Source organism: Chelonia mydas, chromosome 8 (assembly GCF_015237465.2).
Source record: "Chelonia mydas isolate rCheMyd1 chromosome 8, rCheMyd1.pri.v2, whole genome shotgun sequence".
NCBI classification, from domain to species: Eukaryota; Metazoa; Chordata; order Testudines; family Cheloniidae; genus Chelonia; species Chelonia mydas.
Window position 1 is genome coordinate 34868345 of NC_057854.1, and position 24916 is coordinate 34893260.

Here is a 24916-nt window from a genome sequence, read left to right on the forward strand (position 1 = left end):
CCTCCATTGGTTTTGGGGAATCAACCCCCCTGCCCACCCAATAGGTTGCGGGATAAACTCTTCCCCCCAGCAATGATCCAGAGAGAAGGCAGAGGGGAGCTCATGGCATTTCCTGACTTGTTCTCACCAGGGGCACTCTCGGGCCATGCGTTCGGAGCACGTGGGGACATGTGGCTGCCTGTCGGTATCCTCGTTTGTTCCTAAGCACAATGTGGTTTTCTGGTGGTTTCACTTCTGAGCTCCTCCAGTAGCACTTACGGCCAGACCCTCAGCTGGTGTAAATCGGCATAGCCCCACCGATGTCAATGGAAATGATCTACACCTGTGCAAGATCTGGCCCTTTGGCCCATTCAGATTTAAAAGCTTGGTAACACAGAGCAAGGTGAATTACAAATGAGAGGGTTGGGGTTTTTTGGCGGGGGGAGAAGGGGACTGATTGGCTCTGGGTGCGGGGCAGGGTCATATAGGGCTCTTCACCTGTAGGGTGCTGGTTCCAGTCTGGTTCTAGTGCAGCAGTGACTGGGGGCCATTTGGTGAGATGAGTTGACCGTGTTCTCAGCTGAATCCTAGCAAAGCAGGAGCGTGCTGCGCAGGGAGACACTATTGCAAGGGGGGCTTGTAATTTTATTGCAAAATACCAGACAGATTACTGGCTTGATCATCTTCTCGGTTACATCGGTGTCACATCGTTGCCTTTAGCAGTGTAGGTCACTTCAGATTTACACTGCAGTGGGGCAAGTTCTGCTGATATTTTGCTTCTTTCCCATGTGCTTTCTCCAAGGCCAAAGTCTGCAGAGGAGGGCTGAGTTTGGAAAAGGGGCAATGAAGGAATTGGGGGTTTACTGTGTGAAATTAGAAGCTCTGAGCCAAACTCACTGCTGGCATAAGCCACCAGAGTTCTGTGACTTTACGGAAGTGTGCCAATTTACACAAGCAGAGGATTTGGTCCCCAGCACCTTAGGTGCCATGGAAGGCCGTACTGGGGAGTGGGTGAATTTGCTGCAGTGCCCACCCTGCAACTGAGCGAGACTCAGGGGTCTGTAGAAAGTGTGGGTGGTGGGGCGAGGGAGAAGGAGAGAGAGAGAAGGCCTGACTTCTGCTCACCTCACCTGATTTCCGTTTACTCTAGTCTGAATCCACTAATCTCAGTGCAGTTCCTCCTGATTTACACTGGTGTACAGGAGAGCAGAATCGGGCCCATTGTGCGTGGAAGAGCCAATCTGGAGCTTGAAAGCCAGTGTGAGCCAAGTCCCTGTGAGTAGTGGTGTTGGTTACTCTCCCTGGGCCTGATTCTGCTCTCATGCCACTGGATCCAGGCTCAGGCCCTACGTCTGCCTTGGCCAGGTGGCGCCTGTGGGGGGGCACAGGTGCGTAGCTCACGCAAATGAGGTGTTTGACAGGTGTGCACGCTGGCCCCCACCATGGGCAGCGGTCTGGCCACTTGAAGCCGTTCTTCGGGGTGTAAAAAGGCTGGAGTCCAGGCTGTGTCCCTGATGCATTGCGGGGTCCCCTGCCAGCTGGGCTTCACCTGGGCCTGGGCCGGGGGGGGTAGCAGATGGTGCAGCTGTGAGTGAAAACCTGGAGGAAAGGGTGATGCGTTACTGTATCTCTGGCTGCTACCAGCCCCTGGTTCCTTCCACTCCCATTCCCCGGGTTTGCAGGCCTGCTGGATCGTGCAAGTGCCATCGCTTCACCATTTACACCAATCCTGGATTTGGCCCTGAGGCTTTCCCAGGGGCTGCCCAACCCTTGGCTTTGGGGCCAGATCCTCCAGGGACCTGTAAATCAGGGAGCTCCATGGGACTACACCAGCTCTCACCCAGAGAGGAGCTGCGCTGGCCCCCTTGGTGGGAAGTTTCCCTCCCGATGCAGGACAGGTTCCGGTGCTGGGATTCTTAGGATGGGCTGGGGGAACCTTTGGGAGCGACTGCCACTTCCAGGGTGAGGAGACTTGAAACAAATCATGCCAAGCCACCAAGATGACTGTCTTGGGGCCAGCTGCCTGCTCACCCATCAGCAGCCTGGCCGTGTGCTGGCCTGGATCCCGCTCTGTCTGGGACCTAGCAGCAGGCATCTCCTCTGGCACTCTGCTACCTTTGCTATTCAAATGCCGTCCCTGCTTGGGAGACTCTGGATTTCCTGCCGGCGCGGTGGTGTGGCTTTCCACACTTTGTCTGGCTGCCACTCCATCACGCGCTTTGATGGCCACATTCAGGCTCACAATGAGGAGGCCGGAGCCAGCCCCCTCCAGTCCTGTTCCCCCCCCCCCCCCCCTTTTTCCTCCACCCTCCACGCAGATGCACCACTCCCCTCCTCAGGAGGCTGGTTCCACTGGGGTGGTGCTGACCTGCCCCCGTCTCTCCCCCACCCTCTTCACTGATGGCAAATTTGTTTTCCCAAACCCGGGCGCAGGAAGGACCCCTTGATTAAGTGTATTAACAGTTAAACTTTCAGCTCATAGCTTAAACTCACCAGACCACGAAAAGCCTCCATCGTGTTTACTCATGCTCTGGTGCTCAACAAGAATATAGTGCTGAAGCTTTCCTCCACCCTCCCCCCCCCCCCCCGCCCCGCCCCTCAACTTCAACTTCCAGGAGAGAGGGGGCCTTTCTGGCGCTTTTCTCCTCCAGAGGACCCCGGATCTGGGGGCGATCCCAGCTTTTCCTGTTGGGTCCCTCTCCAGCTCTGCGAGCTTTGGTAACAGAGGTGGAGACTGAATTCCTCCCTTGGCCGAAGGAGCATTTAACATTTCCCCCTCTCGCTAGCGCTTTGAATCCTTTTTTTTCCTTAATGGAAACCCAATTTGTTTCCTGTTGGAGCTGGGCAGCTCCGATGGGCCTGATCTTTACCCATCTTTGATGAGCCTGTATGCCTAGCAACACCCAGCTCCATTGAAATTTACCTCTTGTGGAGTGGAGGAGGATGATTGTTTGTTAAGCCAGTGATGCCCCAGGATCAGGGCCCCATTGTGCTCCACACTGCACAGAGTAAGAGATGGTCCCTGCCTTGAGTTGCTTACAGTCTGCATAGACCAGACAGACAAGGCAGGAGGGGGAACAGACAAGGTGTAACATACAAGAAGGGAGGCAAATGGCCTCTTAGATCAGTTTTATGTCTGGTGGGAGATGGGGTGAGTGGGGAGAGTGGAGGGGCTGAGTTAACAGGCCTAAGGGGGAAAAAGGACCAGCAATATTGCCAGGAGTAGGGGGCTCATAGGGGAGGTGGGGATGAGGCTGCAGCGGAGGAGCTGGGAGGGCAGAAGATAAGAGGTGGTTGGCGCAGACAACGAGTCAGCAAATAGTGGGGGGAAAGGGGCTGCTTTTTTCCCTAACCAGCAAAGCCCTTATGCAGCCAGAGAGGGAGGAAACAATGGAATCTGCTCAGAGCTTTGGGGTCCGACTCCAAGGTGACGTGGACAAGGGGCAGGTTCCAGGGCAGCCAGTGGATATGAGGGGGTCAGCAGAGCCTGCGGCAGATCTCACTCCCCATGGCAGCAATCGGCGGCGACTGTGCCAACCCCAGGCCGAGTGGCACCACCATAACAATGGTGTATGTGAAGCCGAGTCCTGCCGAAGGGGCTCTGAGCCGGTATGGCTTGTACCCTGTTTGGAGCTGTGGTTAAAGGAGGGGAAGGTTCTTCACTATTCTCCTGCTCATTGCTTCTCTGCCCATGCTCTGGCATGTTGGGGCAGGGCCGGCTTCCCCTCCTGCCCACTCGTGCTGCGTGTTGCCTGGGCAAGCTGGCTGAGCAGGGCCCGGGTACCAAGTGGTAGCTTCTCTGTAGATAAATGGGGAGCAAGGAACAGAGTGGCCTGTGCGGGAAAGAGCTGCTCTCGCTTGACTGGAAGGGATGGGCTTGGTGTAGTAGGTCAGACGGGATGATCATCACGGTCCCTTCTGGCCTTAGCATCTGTGACTCTCAGAGTTTCTCAGAGGCCCAGGGTATCCTGTGTGCCCCAGAGCTCTGCAGCCCCAGAGCAGCGTTGTTATGTGATGGGGGAACCTAGCAGTCTTGGATTGGGGGACAGATTTCATTTATTTTGTGGAGGGGTTTGCAGAGGGTGAGCCCAGAATTCATTCATAGGGGTGTGGAGCAAATCTGTGGGTTCAGTTATTAAGTGGTGGGAGGAGAGCCCAGAATGTATTTACTCTGTGTCTGTGTTGGGAGGTGTCAGGATTGATCTGTTGGTGGGAGAGAGGAGAAGTGATCCTTTAAATCAAATAGGTGTGGGGTTGGGTTTTGTGTCAGCACATGTCCTTCTCAGCCAGGCTATCAGGTTTAATCTTCAGGCACCTATGTGTTACAGAAGCTTATGAGCCCATTTACCTGCTGTGACGTACACATCACCTCTCAGTTCACCCTGCTCTGAGCTCCACGCACATCCCAGTTCATGCAGTGTGGGGGAGAGGGGGTGCTGCATGGTGTATCAGGCACACCTTTAAAAGCCCTCTCTTCTCGGGTGCCTCTGGTCTTTGGAGGCAATGGGTATCGGCCCTGAGAGCATTGTCAGTTGGCACACGCAGAGCATTCTCTTCCCACACGTCTCCTCCTCTACACTGGGGAAGCAGGTGGATGGCATCGCAGGTCTTCTATGACAATCCATATCAATGCACAGGGCAGCCTGTTATTAGAAGAAGAAAAGGATTTTAAGGTCACAACTTTTTAAAGCAGCAGAATGAAGCAAAGGAGAACCCTTGTATTCTATGGAAGCGGTTGGATCAGCCTACATACCATATTGGGTTAACTTCTGAGGTTTGGAATGCTCCAAAATTAGTTTTCAGAGATAAACAGAGGGCCCGATTCTGAGACACATACACCAGGTTTACCCCAATGCCTTCATTAGGGTTACTCCTGATCTGTACTCGTGCAAATAAGATCAGAATGAGGCTTGGTGTGTGAAAAAGTGATTCCGCTAGCAAACGCGTGCTGCAGAATTGCTTTAATCTATTTTCTTCTGGGTCTCATGGCCTGTAATCTCTCCTCTTGTTCCATATTTTTTCTTCTCCTTTTGTCTGTCACATGGTCAGTGATCTTTCTCACCCAGCTCCCTGGACCCATCTCTGTCTCATCAAAGGGCGCTCCTTTTGTGCTTTGTCTTGATTGGAAAGTGTAATCCTTTCTGGATAATTAATACGAAGGCTTTAAAATGTTTGAAAAGTGACTCTGTAAGAGGCTCCTGCATCTGTCTCATTGATTCCATCTTAGATGTACCCATTTTACAAATAAAAAAGTTTTTTTTTTCTAGTCTCCAGCCCTGCAACTTCCCCTGGGATTCTAGAGTCAAGCTGGGTTTTCCCCTTCCTGTGTATAATCACTCGGAATCATAAGCTGCTTCTTTTACAGGCCATATTCTGGATTCCTTAACGCTTATGCAATGCTACTAAAGGCACAGCTGCCAATCAGGGTATAATTTGGCCAGCAAAATCATTGTTACTGGGGATGATGCATCAGAAGGGAAATGCCACCTTTTTATGTGTCAGATGAGAAGATTTCATATGGGATCCACGAGCCAACAAACATAGCTACCCCGATGCCATTTTTACAGTCACCTGTCAGAGAGAACCCTACTTTATAGCGAATATCGTCACTGCACTGCAAACAGTTGGAACTTCGGGTTACCACTGATGTAGCTAGATTGTGAGCACAGGGCTCTGGAAGTTTATAATGTCCTCCATCCCTCTTCTTCCTCTCTGGATGATGCTTATGCTGGGGTGTTGCATCTTCCCATTTAAGCTCTTAGAAGTCATGAAAGTTAGAGATGGAAAAGAACCTAGACCACTGAATCTGTCTCTTGTCAAGAGCAAGCGGTAGTTCTTCAGCTAGAGAATGTAGTGGATAATAAACATCCCCAGCACTTCATTGTGAGACATGAAGCCTTCCATTTCTATGTCACAGTTCAGATCCATCCTTGGGGGTTGATTCTGCTCTTACCTATGCCAGTTTTCCAGTGGTGTAACTCCACTGACTACACTGGAGTGATTCCTGATTTATTGAGATATGGGAACAAAATCCGTGACTGAAAATCATTTCTGGGCCCCACTGGTTGGTTGAGGTTACAACTGGCAAACTATATTTGAATTGCCAAGATAATTCTACAGGGGCCCTAGAGATGCATGTGATCTTATCCCACAGGCGATGGATCCAGTTCTGCTCACAGGTGTAAATCCAGAGTAACTCCACTGTGTGGTATGGATTTGCTTCAGATTTATGCCAGTGTAACTGAGAGCTGAATTAGGCCCAGTAATTTTTAGACCCATTTTGCCTGGCATAAGCCTGCACAATGTCATTGCAACAAATAGGAATTGCATCCACATGCCCCAGTGCTCTGAGGTCTTGATGCACTCCCATCCTGGACTCTGGCCTCCCTTGACTTCAGTTTCCTTAAGCGCAGCTTTTAAAGTCCTCGATTAGCATGACATCAGATGGCCATCCAGCGATCCAAGCAAGTGATGCCCTTGGCTCTTGGGGTGGTGGCTGTATGGTGTTTGAATTTGGGCCTTTAAATCTTGTTTGGCTTCAGCAGTTCCCATTCCAGTTCATCATGATTTTCAGTTACTTTTCAGGCTTCTTTTTCTTTAATTTTGTGTTCTCATTCCGAGACCTTTCCTCCGTTCTCAGTCATTCTCCACCCCACCCTCCCATGTGACGTGTGTTGCTTTGCTTTTGTACATACCTAGCTTTTATACATCTCCTTCAACCCTAATCACCCACCTCTTGTCTTCAGTCCAGCTGTTGATGTTCTCCACTGGGGGTTTCTCTTTTGAACACGTTCCCCCATTCTTTTCCATTCCTCTGTTATTTAACCTGTCATTCACCTCTGTCACATATGCAGTAGATGCCTCTATCCTTCACCCTGAACATCCTTTTGTCTTCCCTGTAAGATTATGCATCTCTAATGCTCCTTCACTATGGATGCTCTGAGCTTTTTCCTGAATGCTGCTGGTTCTGCTGCTCTCAGGATGTTCCCAGTGCTGACTTCCCAGCCGTACCATTAGGTGTGGGTGTGAGCTGAAATGCTTCCATTAGGGTTTTCTCTTGACTCTTTCTGTGTGGGCCTCTTTAATTTGTTAGTTGCAGTCTTGCATCTGTAATCGCACTGAGCCGACACGTCAATGCCTGGTTCTTGCTGCTCAGTGGTTCTGATTTTAGAATATGGTTTACATGTAGACTAGAACTCCCAGAGTGCATTAGTTTGCAAGGATTTCTGAGTTGTAAGGGACAGTTTGGTATTGTCAGTCACCAGTGCACATAAGGGATCATATTTACTGGTGTAAATCAGTGCAGCTCCTTTAGCTTCAGTGGCGTGCTGCTGATTTACATCAGCTGTGGCTCTGGCCCCGTGTAGTCAAAATTAGGCCTGTATTTGACATTTCAGTGCCTTAGAATGTCACCCAACTATTGCATTTCTGCCCCCTTGGTTCAAGTGTAGCTGCTGTAACCTTGTGGGCCCTGCTCATCTCACTGGCTAAGCAGGATCAGGCTAGGTCAGTTCATGGAGGAAAGATCTTCTAGGAAAGCCCATGCTGCTGCCGCTGGAAGTGGTGTTTGTGGTTCAGTAGATGGGGTGATCCCCTCACGGTTGCTAGGGAAGAATGAACGCCCAAGGTGCTGTCCTCTGGATGAAATGGAAACCTGAGGACCTGATTCCTGTGGTCATTAAAGGGTTGGTGGTGCTTCTAGATTCACAGAAGGGACCATTAGATCATCTCATCTGACCTCCTGTATATCACCGGCCATCACATTTCAGCTAGTTACCCCTTTATTGAGCCATGTAACTTGTGTTTGGCTGAGGCATCTTCCAGACACGTAGCCAGTCTGGAGCTGAAGAGATGGAGAATCCACCACTTGCCTTCATAGTTTGTTCCAGCGGTTTGAGTAAGGGCTTGTCTACGCTACAAAGGCTTTGCTGGCACAGCTGTACTGGTGTAGCTATGCCAGAAGAGCCCCCTAGTGGAGACGCTGGTTATACCGACAAAAGGAATTGGCTTAGTTAAACCACCTGCCCCGCTGACATAAGCTGTTTCCAGCTAAAGGATTTTTTTGCTGGTATAACTGTCTACACTAGGGCTTTTGCTGCGTAGCTATGTCAGGCTGGGGATGATTTTTTCACGTGCCTACCAACATAGCTATGCCAGCTAACTTTGTAGTGTAGACCTGTGCAAACTTCTCAAAGCCCTTAGAAAATGTCCTTGATCCTTAAAATAACAAACACATCTTCATGGTGTGAGTGAAAGCCCGCAGGAGCTAAGTATGAATGGATCAAAGCAGGGAAGATTGGAGGCAGGTGCCACTAACGGGGCAGAGTTAAGGCAGTTTGAGTATCTTAAGTGGATTTTCATTCTTTCCCATGTTTGGGTTTCATTTAAATTTCACCTTAACTCTGAATGTGCTGGGTTTCTAGTGATTTTTTGTTTTGAGAATGACAGTCTTCCTATAAATTACAGGATCCGTGCGCTCCAACTCACCAGAATTGTATTAGGATTTGATGGACGGCGTGGTAGCCTGCTCAGCTGTTGGCAGAGCCGGCCTAGAAACAGAATGGGAAAATGTGCTTTTAAAAAGTTTATATGTATATAAAAATTATATTTGGGGGCTGGGGGATGACTGCTACTTGGAAGTTCGGCATCTGTTGCCTCTCATCAGCATCCCAGCTGTGGGAGCCCTGGAGAGCTTTGTGTAGAACATAGAAACCCCACTGAATCCTTAGTTGCATCCTAGATCTCAAAGCTTTCTGCATTATTGTGAGCCCTGTTTCACAGCTGCGGAAGCCAAAGTACGGAGAAGGCAACTGACTTGTCCCCGGTCACGCGGTGAGTTGGCAGCAGTGGGGCCATCCCCCCAATGATTTTTCAGGCCGTGCCCCTGCTTGATTTCGATGAGGGCTTTGGCTTAAAAACTGCCATTAGGGTGGCCCAGAACAAGGAGTTAAGCCCAGCCCTATCCATTGGGCCATGCCACTTTTATTGTACATAGAGAGCCAGCTCCTCGGCTGGTGGGATTCAGTGTAGGTCCATTGACCTCGGTGGCAATTTGCTGGTTTACACTAGATGAGGATAGGGTGACCAGGTGCCTGGTTTTTGACTGGAAGGTCTGGTCGAAAAGGGGACTGGACACCTGATGTCCAGTTCCTGCGGGCGGGGGAGGTGGTGGGTCATCACCCGCTCCAGTCCCCACTCAGCTGGGGCAGCTTCCTACCTGCATTGGGCAGCTGCAGCTCCCAGCCCTGGCTCCGCAGGGGAGTCCCTCCTGACTCAGGTGGGGTGGGGAGTGGAGGGGGCAGGTGGGGGAGAGGGAAAAAGCACTGAGCGACGGGGGAGGGGGGAAGAGGAGTGGATAGAGGGTAGGGCCTTGGGGGGAAGAGGCGGGGCAGGGGAGGTTCTGACTCTCCTGCTGGAGTGTCTGGTTTTTAAGTATTACCAACTTGGCAATCCTAGATGAGGATCTGGTCCAGCATGTACAGTCCGTGCATTTGTAACCCCTGGTGAGCGGCGGGATGTGTAATACACACTCGGCATGGGTGACACGGTCGCATATGTTGTGTGTAGGAAACGGACAGTTCAGGGCGGCAGGAAGCAAATCCGTACTGTCTGTGTTGTCTCCTCCTTGCTGTATGGCCGCTCCCATGGGAGAACAGGCCAGCCCTTGGGGACTACATTTTCCTTCCTCATCTCTCTGGGGCTCTGCACAGCGTGGGGCAGGAGCAGCTCCTTCCGCAGCCTGCCAGCAGCGCTCCTGATCTGGATGGGGTCAGTAGAGAGCTCCAGGGTGTGTGCCCACCTGCATGCTATCTCCACCGTGCCCCAGGCTGTTGCCTGGCTGGCACCTGAATTTGGGTCCATCTCTACATGGCTCTTCCTCTAGACAAGCCTTTTGTTCTTCGTTTCTGGAGACTTTTGACCTAGTTGCTATAACCTCTATGAATGACTGAAGATTGCTGCCTCTGGGTGGCATTGTTGTGGTTGCCCTCTGCTTTACCTTCTTCATCTCACTAATCTGATGACCAGAAAGTATTCAAAGCATTCCAGATATGGGTTCATTGTCTGGCTCTTTGCAAAGCACAAGAAGGATTTCCTGGGACCATTATTCAATAAGTCTATTTATACTCCCTGTTGTGTGTGTACGCCACAATGTAGAATCATATTGCATTGCATTTGAAATTGCACGTGCAGTTTCAGTGATTGTGCATATAAATCAGGAATAGCACGCACAAATCATTGGCTCTGGTTATTTGTGTGTCTGATTGCAGTAAATGCACATGCAAATCACACGCAGTGTGTGCTTTGTCTTTAACAATCAGGCCCGTTTTCTATGTGACGTACGTGTGTGTTAGATGCAGCTATCTACTGTGTATTGAGTGTGGTACACCGGACCCTCGCTAGAACACGCATCTATATAGCATGAATTCGCATATAACACGGTCGCGGCCATGGATCCCAAATTTAATTATTTTAATTGCATTTCATTTTAATGCAGTCCCCGCTATAACGTGGTACCGCGCATGGATCCCAAATCCTGCATTCTAGCGAGGATGCGGTGTACTTTGTCGCTCGAAGGCCATGTTCTGCACAGGGGTTTCGGCCCATGCACCCAGGACCGTCCCTAGCGATTCTGGGGCCCTATGCAGTCCCCCCGCGGGGAGGCCTCTGCGGGGTGGGGGCGACCCAGGCCTCTACAAGGGGGGCCGGGGCTGACTTGGGGGGCAGGGGGGAACCACCCCCCAGCACTCCCCGGCGGCGCGGCTGGGGCCGGGTCGCTGCACTCCCGCTGCCGGTGAGGGCAGGCCCAGCCCCGCGGCTGCAGAGCTCAGGGGACTGGGGGCGAGTCTGGAGCAGAGCAGGGGCGAGGCTGGGCCTGCCTTCACCGGCAGCGGGAGTGCAGCGACCCGGCCTCAGCCATGCCGCGGGTAAGTGCTGGGGGCGGGGAAGGGGCGGAGGCCCAGGGGAAGAAGCTGGCGGAGGACGGGGGGCGGAGCAGGGGCAGGGGCCTGGTGAAGAACCGGAGCAGGGGCTGGAGCAGCACGCAATTGCGCAGGGCACCAGGAAATTTGGTGCCCCAAATTTCCTGGTGCCCTATGTAGCTGTGTGCTTTGCGTATGGGTAAGGATGGCCCTGCATGCACCAGGGAGAGTGCTGATGCAGAGAGCTTCTCCCCCAGCACCTTGCGACCCTCCTGCCATGCCACTGCTGGGGCTAGACCAGTGGTGGGCAGCCTGCGGGCCACACGCGGCCCATCAGGGCAAGTCACTGGCGGACAACCAGACCATTTGTTTCCATATGCATGGCCACCCGCAACTCCCAGTGGCCGCGGTCCACTGTTTCCGGCCAATGGGAGCTGCAGGAAATGGTGGCCAGGCCTGTGCCACTTCCCGCAGCTCCCATTGGCTGGGAACAGCGAACCGTGACCACTGGGAGCTGCGGATGGCCGTGCAAATGTAAACAGTCTGGCGGCCCGCCAGCGGCTTGCCCTGATGGGCCACAGGTTGCCCACCACTGGGCTAGACTCTGTAGCTGGGGGGCACGAAGGGGCTGGAACACCACTTCCCCTTCTGACCTAGCACAGTGATGGCACCCCCTTGTGGTCTCCAGAGGCACTGTGCTGCTTCAGCACACCTGAGCTGCCCCATCTCCCCCAGTGGGGGTCTGTGGCCCACACTTCCATCCACCCCACCGTATGTGTCTTTATCTAGGGCACCAGGGAGCCGTCCCTGAGAGGTGCTGTGCCTTCGTACCCTTTAGAAGTGCTGCCTTTACCTTAGGCAGTTAGTATATTGCAGCCAGTCTGTGAGTTTTCTGTGCATCCCCTGTATGAAAGTGTAAATCTCTTGTGACGTGGGGATCAGAGGACAAGTCAGAGACCTTACTGCAGATGGGGTCCCCTCGTTTTGGGCTTTAAGTGTCCAGTAAGAAACAGTCGTGAACCCAAAGAGCGTATGATCAAGACAGACCAAATTCAGAGGGGAAACTGAGGCACAGAGATACATGACTTGCCTGTGTCACACAGGGAGGCTGGGGCAGAGCTGGGCATTGAACTAAATCTCCTGGCTAGTCTTTTAAACACAGGAGCCTCCTGGCTCTCCGAATCAGGTGACATGGCACATGCCGGGGGGCAGGGGGTGTTCAGCCCCTAACAGCATAGGAAGAACCCATCCTTCACATGCCCACTGTCCCAGACTCTCTAGGCAGGAGATCTGTCCTATGCTAAGGGCTCTGGCTTTCCTTTTTCCTTCTGCTGCTCTGTCCTGCTGGGTCTGACCCCCACCCCCGCCTCCACACTCCCAAGTCTATCCTTCTCCCTTCCCTTCTGTCCCAGCCGCGTTGCCTTTCATTGATCTGTGGTCAATTGCAGAATCAACTTGTCTGCTCGCCTGGGCTCCTCTCTGGCCTCCATGAACATGACTGCCTGCCCTGATTCTGTGTCCTCCGCTAACATCACCCCCTCGCTGCACTGTACTTCCTCTAGGTCCTTGACAAAGCGAGCGCAAAAAAATGGTCCTGATGCTGATCGTTGCGATGCTCCAATACTCACCTCCCTCCTTCCCAAACTATTAGCGCTCACAAGGAAACTAGATCTTTGATTTCCAGGCTAGCCCTTTATCCACTCAAGTAGCTCACCCTCTATACCGTACTTACTGACCTTGTAGATTAGTCCTTTGTGCGGCACGCTATCAAAAAGCTTTTCTGATGTCCACGGCTTCCCTCATCAGTGCACTTTGTCGCAGCTTTGAAAACTTCATTCCGATTTGTTATATGCCCTCACCCTTTTATGAAACTGCTAATTAAATTATCACTCGTCTATGGTATTCTTCCTGGCGCTGATCAGGGGGAAGATTTGGGGGTTATTGTATGCGTGCATGGGGAATATTACGGAGACAGCAGCAGGAAACGAGGCAGGAGACTGATTTGTTAGAGGAAAAGTGTAGCATGCAAAATGAGAGAGACACTGCTGTCTCATTCCTTGTTAGATACCTAGCAAGAACACTGTGCCAGTTGGGTAGCATGCCACAGGCAGGGGATTGCTGCCATGGGGAGGGTGCTGCCCTGGGGAGGGTACTAGGGATGACACCAGGTACGGTGGAACAGAGGGGTAAGGAAAGGGTTAAGGAAAGTGAGGTTAGTTCTTGGTAGAAAAGGGGCATTTGGCCTCCAGTCTTGCTCCAGAGGGAGTGAGTGGCACTGCTCTCTTTGACTTATCAGGGGGCAGGATCAGGCCCTGAGAGATGTGTTCAACTCAGCAAGGGATCAGTACAGTTATATGCAGCGATGAGCTGCCAAACTCTGAAGAACCGGTTCCTTCACTCGCTCCGGGTCTTCGGCGGCACTGAGGGAAGTGCCACCGAAGACCTGGAGCGCCGCCGGGTGAGTAAAAAGGGATTCTCAAGGTGAGCCTCCCCAGCTGGGATCTCAGGCGGGCCAGACAGGATGCTCCTGCGGGCCAGATATGGCCCGCGGGCCGGAGTTTGCCCAACCCTTTAACAACCAGTTCTAAACTGGCTTCTAAATTTAACAGCCGGTTTGCGTGAACTGGTGCAAACCGGCTCCAGCTCAGCACTGGTTATATGCTTGTCACACTGATCCTGGCTCCAAAACCAAGGGATGCAGGGCCACTGCTGCTGTCAGTTACTGTGGTGTCCATTGGCCGAACACCGTTGGCTTGAGCGCTACCGCTCCGGATTCACACCGCCAGAGTTGAGATCAGGATCAAGGCTCTCATCTCTACAACTTGGGCAGAGCAGTGTCATTGCAGGGATAAGGGTCCCACGCGGTTAGGGGGACAGCTGAATTACAGAGGCGTTGGGCCAGTCGCTCCATCAGAGCCACTGGCACAGCAGCGCTGGGCACCAGCTGAGGATCACCATGGGTCCGTTCCGCGTACCAAGCAGCCTGAGTATGGAAGTGAGCAATGTTGCCTCCTAGTGGTTGGCCCGCAGAGAGGATCTGGACTTGCTAGAAGTGTTTGCTAAGGGAGTTCTCCCTCAGCCAAGCGGGCGAGGCCTGTGTATTTGGCAGGTCTGGCTCCCCAGGGAGATTTGCTGCCCATTGAAGGCAGGTAAATTCCGGGGCATACTCAGGGGAAGTGTGGCCCTTCTTATATGTGCCCCTTTAAGTCTCTGTCTCAACACTTGGTGCCTCCTATTGCTAATCATTGTGGGGATCCCCCTGCCCCATCCCTTGGTGCTCAGATATTGTGGGGTGAGAGGGCTAGTTGCTAACCAGCTAGATTTATCTGCTTGTTGCCCTGAACTTGCATCATTTGCGGGATCCACATGGAGCCAGAGCCCTTCTCCAAAACCTCTTCCGCCCATCCTGGTGCTAATGGCCAGCTCTGTGCCACGCCCCAAGCACCGAGCTGGAGGTGGGCAGCAGGGGACCTGGAGTTTGTCGAGCAAACTGTTCCTGGCTCAGCTTCAGAGGCTATTTAAAGCAGGGGGGAAAAAAGACTCCCATCTGGCGTGGGTTTTAAAAGGCTGGTGTGCCAGCTCCAAGCACCCGGGGCATTGGCTGCGCATCTGTGCCCCCCCATTTACCTTGGCCTCCGCTCCAGCAGTCAATAAAATAAAGTGCTCCCCTATCTGCACGGCTCCCTCCCCTCAGCCGGCCTGCTCCCTCCGCTCACCAGTGGCCGCAGCGGCAGCGTAGGGAACTCCACGCTCATTTCTCTGCTGTCACCCCCAGATGTGGTTGCTGGTTTCCTTGTTTCCCTCCCGCGTGGCGGGGTGGGGGGAGGCTGGGGGTGGGGAAGTGGTATCTGATTGCTTTCGGAGAGGGAGCAGTGCGCGCTAGCTGCTAGGATTGCCGCCCGCTGCCACCATTTTGTTTGGCCGGGGGAGCGCTGCAGCAGTGAGGCGTGTGGTGTTAGCGCCTTAATGAATCAGGACAGCATGCAAATTCCTGCCTGCCATGGTGGCCAGCGGGTCTGTCCAAGCGCGCGCTGTCTCGCCCGGTGAGTCTGCTCGGATCCTCGCAGGGCTGCTGACAGAATGATTTAGTTTGCACAGTTAAAAAAGAGAGAGAAAAAAAAGTCATTGCAGCTCTGTGCAACAGGCCGGAGGGCTGGGAGGTGCACTGGGGAGAGCAGAATGCCAAGGGCTCGGCCAAGGCTTGCGGGGGCATGGCTGCCTGTACAGACATCTCGAGGGGCAGTTTGATCTCCCAGCTGGGCTGGCTGGCATGGAGGGGATGGGCTAATTTCCCCAGCTCATCCCCCTATGGCATCAGGGAGCAGGGAGCTGGACTGATGGACCCCAAACCACCGCAAATCCCCATGCCACAGAGGAAGGTGAAAACCCCCAAGCTCACTGCCAGTCTGAGCTGGGGGAAAATTCCTACCTGACCCCATATACAGTGCTCAGTTAGATCCAGAGCCTGGGAGCAAGAACCAAGCAGCTGAGAGAGAGACTGCTCAGAGCACTGGCCCACCCTGCCTAATGTCTCATCGTCAGCTCTGTTGCCTCAGAGGGAGGAGACCAAAAACCCCCACCGTGGTGGGGTCGGGGGGAACATCCCTTCCTGACGCCCTGAAGCATGAGCTTTAGGAACATCAGACATAAACCAGACGCGAGCTCCAGGGCTGCCAAACACTGACCCCACCCTCACCAGCAGCCCTGTCATACAATCCCACTCATACATTTGTCCAGCTCTCTCTTAAAGACAAATTTGCAAATTTGACACCATCAGCTCAGGATTAAACAAAGACTATGAATGGCTAGCCAACTACAAAAGCAGTTTCTCCTGCCTTGGTGTTCATACGTCTACTGCTAGAAGAGGGCCTCATCTTCCCTGATTGAACTAACCTCGTTATCCCTAGCCTGATTCTTGCTTGCATATTTATACCTGCCTCTGGAAATTTCCACTACATGCATCCGACGAAGTGGGTATTCACCCACGAAAGCTTATGCTCCAATACGTCTGTTAGTCTATAAGGTGCCACAGGACTCTCTGCCGCTTTTACAGATCCAGACTAACACGGCTACCCCTCTGATAAAAGACAATTAAGTTGTTTGTTTGTCTCCATAATTCCAGAACCTCACCCCTCTGATGGTTAGAAACCTTCTTCTCATTTCCAGCCTGAATTTGGTCAGGGCCAGTTTATACCGATTTGTTCTTGTGCCACCGTTGTCCTTTAGCTTCCATAGCTCTTCTCCCTCCCTGGTTTTTACTCCCTCGTGCATTTTATAGAGCAATCAGGTCCTCTCAGCCTTCTTTTTGTGAGACTAAACCAGCCGAGCTCTTCCAGTCTTGTCTCGTAAGAGAGGGCCTCCATTCCCCCGATCATCCCAGTAGCTCTTCTCTGCACCTGCTCCTGTGTGAATTCACCTTGCCCAATCATGGGTGCCCAGCATTGCACACAGGATTCCAGATGAGGTCTCACCAGTGCCTTGTCCGATGGCATTAACACTTCTCTAGCCCTGTTGAGAGTGCCTTGCCCTGTGTGATAGGGAAGTAGTGTCATTTTACAGATGGGGAAACTGAGGCACAGAAAGTTGTTTGCCCAGGGGCATCACAGTGAGTCAGTGGCTGCACTGGGAATAGAGCTCCAGCATCCCAGTTCTAGACACTCCCTTCTCTGTGACATTCCTTTTAATGATGGGTGTTAGTGGTGTGCACCAACTGCATGCCAGTGAGAGGACTGGGGGCCTGTCATCTTCCAAGGATATCGCTATAGGAGAGAGACCAGTACATACAAAGATCATAGGATGATGGGCAGGGGGAGGTGTATGCATAGATCCTAGGACGGGGGGCGTGGGGCGTGGAGAGGGGAAGTGTGTGAACCCTAGGTTTGGGGGTGGGTAAAAGAAGGGGAGTGCACAGACCCTAGAATAGGGGTGGGAGAGGTGTATACAAATGTTCCAGACCCTCCCCCTGCCCTGGGCAGCTTGCCCTGGGGGGCGGGTATATGGGCCGGGGGCTGCTCTTGAGCACCCCATCAGCAGCGTGGGCTCCCTGGGCTGCTCTTACCATGGCCTGGTTCTGGCTTCTGGCTTGTCCAGGGGTGGGGCCTTGGGGTAAAGGGGGGGGGCAGTGCCACAGACGGGGCAGGGCTGCTGCATGTGTCCCACTTTTGCCTTTTGAAAAGGTGGTCACCCTAGTGACAGCTGCCTAAGGCGTGTGCGGGGCCCGATCCGGCGGTGTGCTCAGAGGCCACCTACTGGATCGGGCCCCTGAGATGAATTCACACCAAATATCTGGGGTGGGGGGAGGGAGGGGCAGGCACGCCCTCCTGTTGTCCACCCCCATGGTAGGGTGGTCCCCGGGAAGTGGGAGACCTCTGGTTCGAGTCTCTCAGCAGATTCCACTGAAGAGAGAGAAGGGATTTGAACAGGGCTCTGCACCCTCTGTGGTGAGGGCTGTTGGGTGTTCTGAGGTGCGGCTCCCCCCGCCTATCCTGCTGACGCTGTTGTGCTCTGGATAAATGATTAAAGCATCATTGGAGCGGGGGGACTGATTGCCAAGGGGTTAGAACAAGGAGTGACGGGATGAAATAGAGCAAGGAAACACTTTGGCTGAATATCAGAGAACTTTTCTGAACACACAGGCCTCTTGGACTGAGGAATGATCTCCCAAAGAGAGCTACAGCAGGTGCAGTCCATGGCTGTTGCATTGGCGAATGCCGCCTAGGGAGCTGCCCTGCCTTGCCGTGGTGCATGGCGTGCGTTGGGACAGAGTGGCTGCAGGATCTAATAGGCCTTTGTATTTTTCCATGATCTAAGAGGAGCAGCAATAACGCAGCCTGGTGCTTATTTTCCCAAGTACCCTTTAAGAAGCGGATTATTTATTGTCCCCTTCCGTTAAACACTGGAAGCTCGTAAGCTAAAATTAATTGCTGGGATTTGGGAAGGGAAATATGTGCTGTTCATTCTTCCTCCCTCAGTTCCACATCTCCAGATCCCCATGTGTTTCTCCAGGTCCCATCTTGTAGTGTTTAGATCTTTGTTCCTTTAAACCAGATCCTTTAATAAATACTTATTAACCCTCTTGATGGGGAGAAACGGTTTCACCTTGAAAACTAAGCCAGTGGCGCCGACACCTCTGCATCTTCACATTGGTTTGATGTGTTCTGGGATTATTTTTATTCCCTGGTTGAACTTTTCAGGGCCGATACTGCAGGGTGCGGAGCCGCTTCACCTCCCCCTACCACGCGTGGGAGTTCAGGGCTCAGTCTCTCTCCCAGCCCTAGGCAGGATGGGACCTTTTATTTGTGAAGGCGTTGGGGGATTAGGGAAAGGCTTAGTAAATATGACCTCAGGTAAAGATTAAGACAAAACAGCAAAGTTTTTCACGCTGATGCACTGTGAAGATTAAATCGGGATGAATTCACTGTATTGTGGGGATTGGGGGGAGGAGAGGGACGGAGGGACAGAGGTAAGTGGGCTGAGGGTCAGGGACAGAGGTAAAGCAATGCATGAGATGGATTCTGTGCCAGCCAGCCCCTGTGCACCAGGCAATGGCTACGTCTGTTCCTGGCCTCCCCGGGGGCCATGCCAGGGCTGCTGCGATGCCCCTGCGGAGGTGTGGAGCGCATCAGCGCCCATCTCAGTGCTCTGAGGCTGCCCTGAATCCAGAGAGAGAGAGCAGGAGGAGGTAACCAGGTCAGGCCTGAATCACAGTGGTCCATTCGATGCCAAGCTGCTGCTTTCGGGGAGTTCTGATGCATGGCAGGGGGGAGCTGTCCGGGAGGGGTTCCAGCTGGCGCACTGGGGGCTGTGGCCCCTGCCTTGCAAGGGAGGGCAGGGTCAGTGCTCAGATGGGAGACCCAGGCACCGCGGGCGCTGGTGGCGCTGATTCAATGGGTGGTGCAGTTCTTGCCGAGTCAGCACCGAGCCCCCTTCTGAGTCAACACCAAATCATCCCCCCAGCTAGTCACTCTGGCAGGGATGCTGCATTGCTGGGCGTGCCGTGTTTCTGACGGGACCTGCAGCTGAGACCCTGACTGCTTGTGCTCCTAAAAAACCCTCTGGCCTTTGTTCTAAGTGGAGAGGCATTAACTCTGTTTTTCGGGCCAGATTCCAAGTCAGAGCACCCCATGGTGCTTGTCTAAATTCCCCTTGCGGTTTCAGTTGGATTTGGGATCCTACACCTTTTTCCCTAATCTGTGGCATAGTTTTGCTGTTAGCAGTTGAACAGCTGCCATGTTCCACCCCAGAGAGGACAGCATTTCTATTGTGGGTTGAGCTAAGTAATTCCTCAACATCCCTTCATTATCACACCAGAGTGTGACTAATTAATTCAAGTTTAAAATATCTCCCGAGCACCTCAAAGAATCTAGACCCTGAAAGACTCTATGGAGAGGCAAATTCTTCTTATTTATAATTTGTGTTAGCAGCTGGGAGCCCCAGTTACGGACCAGGACCCCAAGATCTAGGTGTTGTACAGACACAGAACTTCTTCGGCTCTGTGGTACTGGTCCAGTCCTGCTCTGATTGAAGCTAATGGAAAGTCTCCCATTGTCTTCAGCAGGAGCAGAGTTGAACTGTGAAATTTTTCACCTTCAAGGAACATCCTCCACATGAAATCTAGTCAGTGCCAGCATATGCTAGTCCTGCCCGGACTCCCCCTGCCAAGCCGTGTGATCCCATTTTCCTATTTCAAAAGAGGTTTTTTTTCTCTCCCCTCTTGCTGTGAAAAAGACCCACACAAGCAACAAAGAAAGCTGGCTGATTGCACGACTGTACTGGGGGAAGAGTGCGGCCGGGGGGGGGGGGAGGGGCGGGGGGGGGCAAAGTGCTGTCAAGTGCACAAAGCAAACAGGCTGCAGATTTTTAAAATGGAAGCTGTTCAGCTGTTGTCTCTTCACCTGCACTCGCGTCGAAGTCTTAGTAATTGCGACTAGCCTAATCCTCCAAATAACTGACACTCCGCCGAAAGTCCAGGGCCTCAGCGGCTAATCTGAAAGGACATTTAACTCAACAGAGAATGCTGGAAAACACTTGGAGTAAATGTGAACGTTTGGGAACGCAGAAGCAAATCCAGCCTCTCTTTGAGCCCTTCTGTTGCCCTTGCAGGAGGATGGACTCCATCGTCTGTAATATACGGTCTTTTCCATTTTGAGCTCCTCTGATCCTCTATCCCGCAAACCTAGCCCACGATTCCCCATGGAGCAGAGATCTTTAAGGATTAGCTGGGGACCTGAAATTTCAGCTGCGTATTGAATATTCATCAGATAAAACCTCTTCTCTCCGGTTAGATCCCTGCCCCTGGGCTTACGCTGGTGCCCACCGTGTCTGCGTGTGTGTCTGCGATGCCGGTACAGCGATGTACATTGAAACAAAATGAGCAAGTTCTCCTCAGTGCATCATCAAGATGAAAACATCTTAGCTCCCGTTTATCATTGAGAGGTTGTAACCAGACAGCGGGAGCTGCTGGGAAAAGTGAGAAACTGACTGAGTCTAGGAGATAGATGCCTCTATGGAAAATTCGGCATCGCCCCAGCATCACCAGGGCAGCATTGTGAGGCAGAGGGGCCTGATCTTCCTCTCACGCCCACTGGATTCACTCCCTTGGCTTTCCAAGGTGTTTGGAGCTATCACAGTTGAGAAACACAGGGCGTTTTAACCTGGGGAAGCAGTAACATGGCATTACAATAGCCGTTAAAAGGGTTGCTGCACCAGTCCAGATGCTCTTTTCCTGATCCTACAATTCTTTAGGCCTGACTCCTCTCCTGTTCCGGTGTGGATCAAGAGTAACTCCCTCCATGGAGTCATGTGGTGTAAGGAGAATTCAGATCAGGCCTTTCTGTTTTTACACTGCAACGCGGTGTAAAAATGTGGCGGATTCATGCAGCTGTCTCAGAACTCATGGAAGGGTTACAGCCTGAGGGCCAGACCCTCTGTTGGTGGAAATCGGTACAGCCCATTTACATCAGCTGGGGATCTGGGCTGCTGAGGTGCAGAAATCAGTGGGGAAGAGGAGATGAGAAGCGTGAGAAGGGGGTGATATTAAATACTGATGTGTGCAGATGGTCAGAAGCTCCTGGGGATGTCGGCAGCGTGGAAGAAACGGGGTTTGGGCTGCAGTTTAGACCAGCGGTTTTCAAACTGTGGGTCGTGACCCAGTACTGGGTCGCAGAATGTAAGGCACTGGGTCATAAAATCATAGAATATCAGGTTTGGAAGGGACCTCAGGAGATCATCTACTCCAACCCCCTGCTCAACGCAGGACCTAATCCCCAGCTAAATCATCCCAGCCAGGGCTTTGTCAAGCCTGACCTTAAACACCTCTAAGGAAGGAGATTCTACCACCTCCCTAGGTAACCCTAGGTGCTTCACCACCCTCCTAGTGAAAAAGTTTTTTGTAATATCCAACCTAAACCTCCCCCACTGCAACTTGAAACCATTACTCCTCGTTCTGTCCTCTGCTACCACTGAGAACAGTCTAGATCCATCCTCTTTGGAACCCCCTTTCAGGTAGTTGAAAGCAGCTATCAAATCCCCCCTCATTCTTCTCTTCTGCAGACTAAACAATCCCAGTTCCCTCAGCCTCTCCTCATAAATCATGTGTTCTAGCCCCCTAATAATTTTTGTTGCCCTCCACTGGACTCTTTCCAATTTTTCCACATCCTTCTTGTAGTGTGGGGCCCAAAACTGGACACAGTACTCCAGATGAGGCCTCACCAATGCCAAATAGAGGGGAACGATCACGTCCCTCGATCTGCTGGCAACGCCCCTACTTATACATCCCAAAATGCCATTGGCCTTCTTGGCAACAAGGGCACACTGTTGACTCATATCCAGCTTCTCGTTCACTGTCACCCCTAGGTCCTTTTCTGCAGAACTGCTGCCTAGCCACTCGGTCCCTAGTCTGTAGCAGTGCATGGGATTCTTCCATCCTAAGTGCAGGACTCTGCACTTGTCCTTGTTGAACCTCATCAGATTTCTTTTGGCCCAGTCCTCTAACCAGGCCATTAAAAGTCCCATCGGCAGTGCTGCCCAGCTAAGGTAGGCTAGTCCCTACCTGTTCTGACACTGCCCTGTGCCCTGGAAGTGGCCAGCAGCAGGTCCAGCTCCTAGGCTGGGGGCGGGGCCTACGGGGCTCTGCATGCTGCCCCGGCCCCGAGCACTGGCTCTGCACTGGCCAATGGGAGCTGGGGGTGTGGCGATGCCTGCGGGCGAGAGTCGCACGGAGCCGCTTGCATGCCTCTGCCTAGGAGCCAGACCTGCTGCTGGCTGCTTCCAGGGCGCAGGTGTCAGGAAGCCTGCCTCTGTTCCCCTGCTGCGCCATTGACCGGGAGCTGCCCGAGGTAAGCCTGTGCCCCAATCCCCTGCCCCAGCCCTGAGCCCCTCCCCCCAAACCCAGAGCCCCTTCCTGCCCCCGAAACTCCTCATCCCCAGCCCCACCCCAGAGCCTTCACCCCCAGCCCAGAGCCCTGACCCCCTCCCACACCCCAACCCCCTACTCCAGCCTTGAGCCCCCTGTAATGATGCTGCCTCTGGCGGAACACAACTGAGAGTATTAATTCAGGACAAATTGCTTAGAACAGGGCAGTTACAGCCCAAAACTGGAGTTTCTTTATTATTAAGGCAAACCAAACCAGCCAAACAGAGAGGACTTCGGTCTCATCCCACTGGCTAACCATAAGCCTTAGAGGCAATTTCCATAGACAGTCCAGTGTCCTAGGATCACCACCAGTGCCACTCGTTATGGGGATGACTGGTTATGAAACCCAATACCCCAGTAAAAGAAAAAAAGTTCTCCCGATCCCAAAGGACCAAGCTCCAGACCCAGGTCAATATACAAGTCAGATCTTACCCACAAATCATGCTGTTGCCAGTCCTTTAGAATCTAAAGTGTAAAGGTTTATTCATCAAAAGAAAGAAATATAGATGAGAGCTAAAACTGGTTAAATGGAATCAATTACATACAGTAATGGCAAAGTTCTTGGTTTAGGCTTATAGCAATGACGGAATAAACTGGAGGTTCAAATCAAGTCTCTGAAGTACATCCACAGCTGGGATGGGTCATTCAATCCTTTGTTCAGAGCTTCAGTTTGTAGCAAAGTCCTTCCAGAGGTCAGAAGCAGGATTGAAGACCAAATGGAGGGGTTTCCAGGGCCTTTTATATCCTCTGCCCTGTGGAAGGACACCCCTTTGTTCTTACTGTGGAAAATCACAGCAGCAAGATGGAGTTTGGAGTCACACGGGCAAGTCACATGTCCATGCATGACTCAGTTCTTTACAGGCCAACGCCATTGTTTGCATATTAGTTTGAATGTTCCCAGAAAAGCTCAGATGTGGGTTGGTGTCTCCCAAAGTTCATTGTCAGTTAAATGTTTCTTGATTGGGCACTTACTGAGAATAGTCCTTTCTCAAGAAGCTGACCAAATACTTCACTGAGGCTACTTAGAATTAAAACACATTGAGATATAAGTACATAGCCAATATTCATAACTTCGCATACAGAAATGATACACATGTACAGATAGCATAACCATAACCGCAAATCATAACTTTTTATAGACACATCACACAACAAACTCTGTACAATATTTGCTGCAAATATATAACAGTGGTTGCAACAATGATCTATACCGTTACAGTTTGTCAATAATGTCACCTTCCCCCAAACCCGGAGCCCCCTCCTGCACCCCAAACCCTTCATCCCCACCCCGCAGCCATCACCCCAGTACCCCAACCATCTGTCCCAGCCCTGAGCCCCTCCCACACCCCAAACCCTTCATCCCCAGCTCCGTTGGGTCACAGCCATCAACAGTTTTCTTCAACTGGGATGCCAGGAAAAAAGTTTGAAAACCACTGGGTTTGAAGGTGTGGAGAGGCTGGGAAGACCCCAGTGGAGTCAGTGGAACTGCTCCTGGTTCACACCAGCGTAAGTGAGAAGAGATGCAGAGAGGGGCGGGTGCTCAGCAGATCCTGAATGTTTGCACTCTAGAACTCCCTCCAACCCTCCCCCCGTCAGCACATGGCTAAGGAACACAGGGCAGCCCTCCAGTTGCTCCAGTTCCCCCCCCACACCCCCCCCAGCTAGTGCATGTAATACAATCCGGAAGCTGTGCAGCCCAGGCCTGAGCACCATCCTACGCAGCATGTATGTGGAAATCAATAGGAGATTTGAGACTAGATCCGACTGGGACTGGTCATCTCAGGGACTGGTATGCACAGAATGGGAGCGAAGCACAGTGGTGTCTGCGCCTGTCCCTTTAGGGAGCTGCTGGGAAGAGCGAGGAGGGCGTTCCCAGATTCTCCCAGAATGGGGGACATCTGGAAAATAACTCTGGAGTGGTTTGGCCGTTCTGGCTAAATCAAAGGCGTGGGGGCGGGGTCTGAGAGAGGAAGGACATGGAAGTGTATGGAGGGGTCAGTCTACACTCTGGGGAAAACCTTGGTGCCCTGTATTAGTAGTAGTGTCTGTACCCAAGCAGGGGAGGAGAAGCGTTTTCTGTGTCTGGAATAGGACGTTGCTCAGTCTTTTTGAAAAGAAAACTGAATTATTCATTGAGAAAAATAATGGCCAATGTAAGTCTGTGCCACCGCGAAGATGTGGCTGTGACAATAGAGGGGATCTCAGGATGGCTCACTGGGGTAACCCTCCTCCTCCTTCTCTCATGTGCTTGTATTCCCTTGTGGTGTCTCCAGTGTGGGGCCAGAGCCTGCAACACTCTCTGCCCGCTGGCGCTAACGGGACCGTGCTGAGCAGTAAGCACTGCACCCAGCATGAAGGGTCGGCAGTATCGGTCCCCTTGTTGGGGCGGAGACCTGCTTCTGTTTCTGAAGGGCTAGTGCTGCACTCCTATGAGAAAATAGACTCCTCTGCTAAGAGGGAACGTACCGTTACGTGGAAAAGTGGCTGCAGTTCATCTGCTTCTACGTGCCGCACCAGATCTGGGAAGGAGGCGAGACTAGAAGTAGTGCTGGGGGGATGGGGGCTGGAGGAGGTGCCCAAGCGTTAGATGGAGGAGGTGTGGGGT

At 52.4% G+C, this 24916-nt stretch overlaps 1 protein-coding gene and 1 long non-coding RNA gene across 7 annotated transcripts in view; one reads left to right on the forward strand and one right to left on the reverse strand.

Moving 5' to 3' along the window:
* Positions 1-24916, forward strand: part of CXXC5 (CXXC finger protein 5) — a 98113-nt gene that overhangs the window by 5459 nt on the left and 67738 nt on the right. The window contains exon 1 of one of the 6 annotated variants that reach the window (XM_037907377.2): positions 14919-14941. The exons of the other annotated variants lie outside the window; for them this stretch is intronic. The gene's annotated coding sequence lies outside the window, so the exon portion shown is untranslated. Of the gene's footprint in view, positions 1-14918; positions 14942-24916 lie in introns of those variants that run through there. 6 annotated transcript variants of the gene reach the window in all.
* On the reverse strand, positions 878-14989 carry LOC119566953. Its single transcript, XR_005226550.2, has 3 exons — positions 14615-14989; positions 4328-4622; positions 878-1578 (listed from the first exon to the last, which is right to left on the reverse strand). It is a non-coding gene; the product is annotated as an uncharacterized LOC119566953 (long non-coding RNA).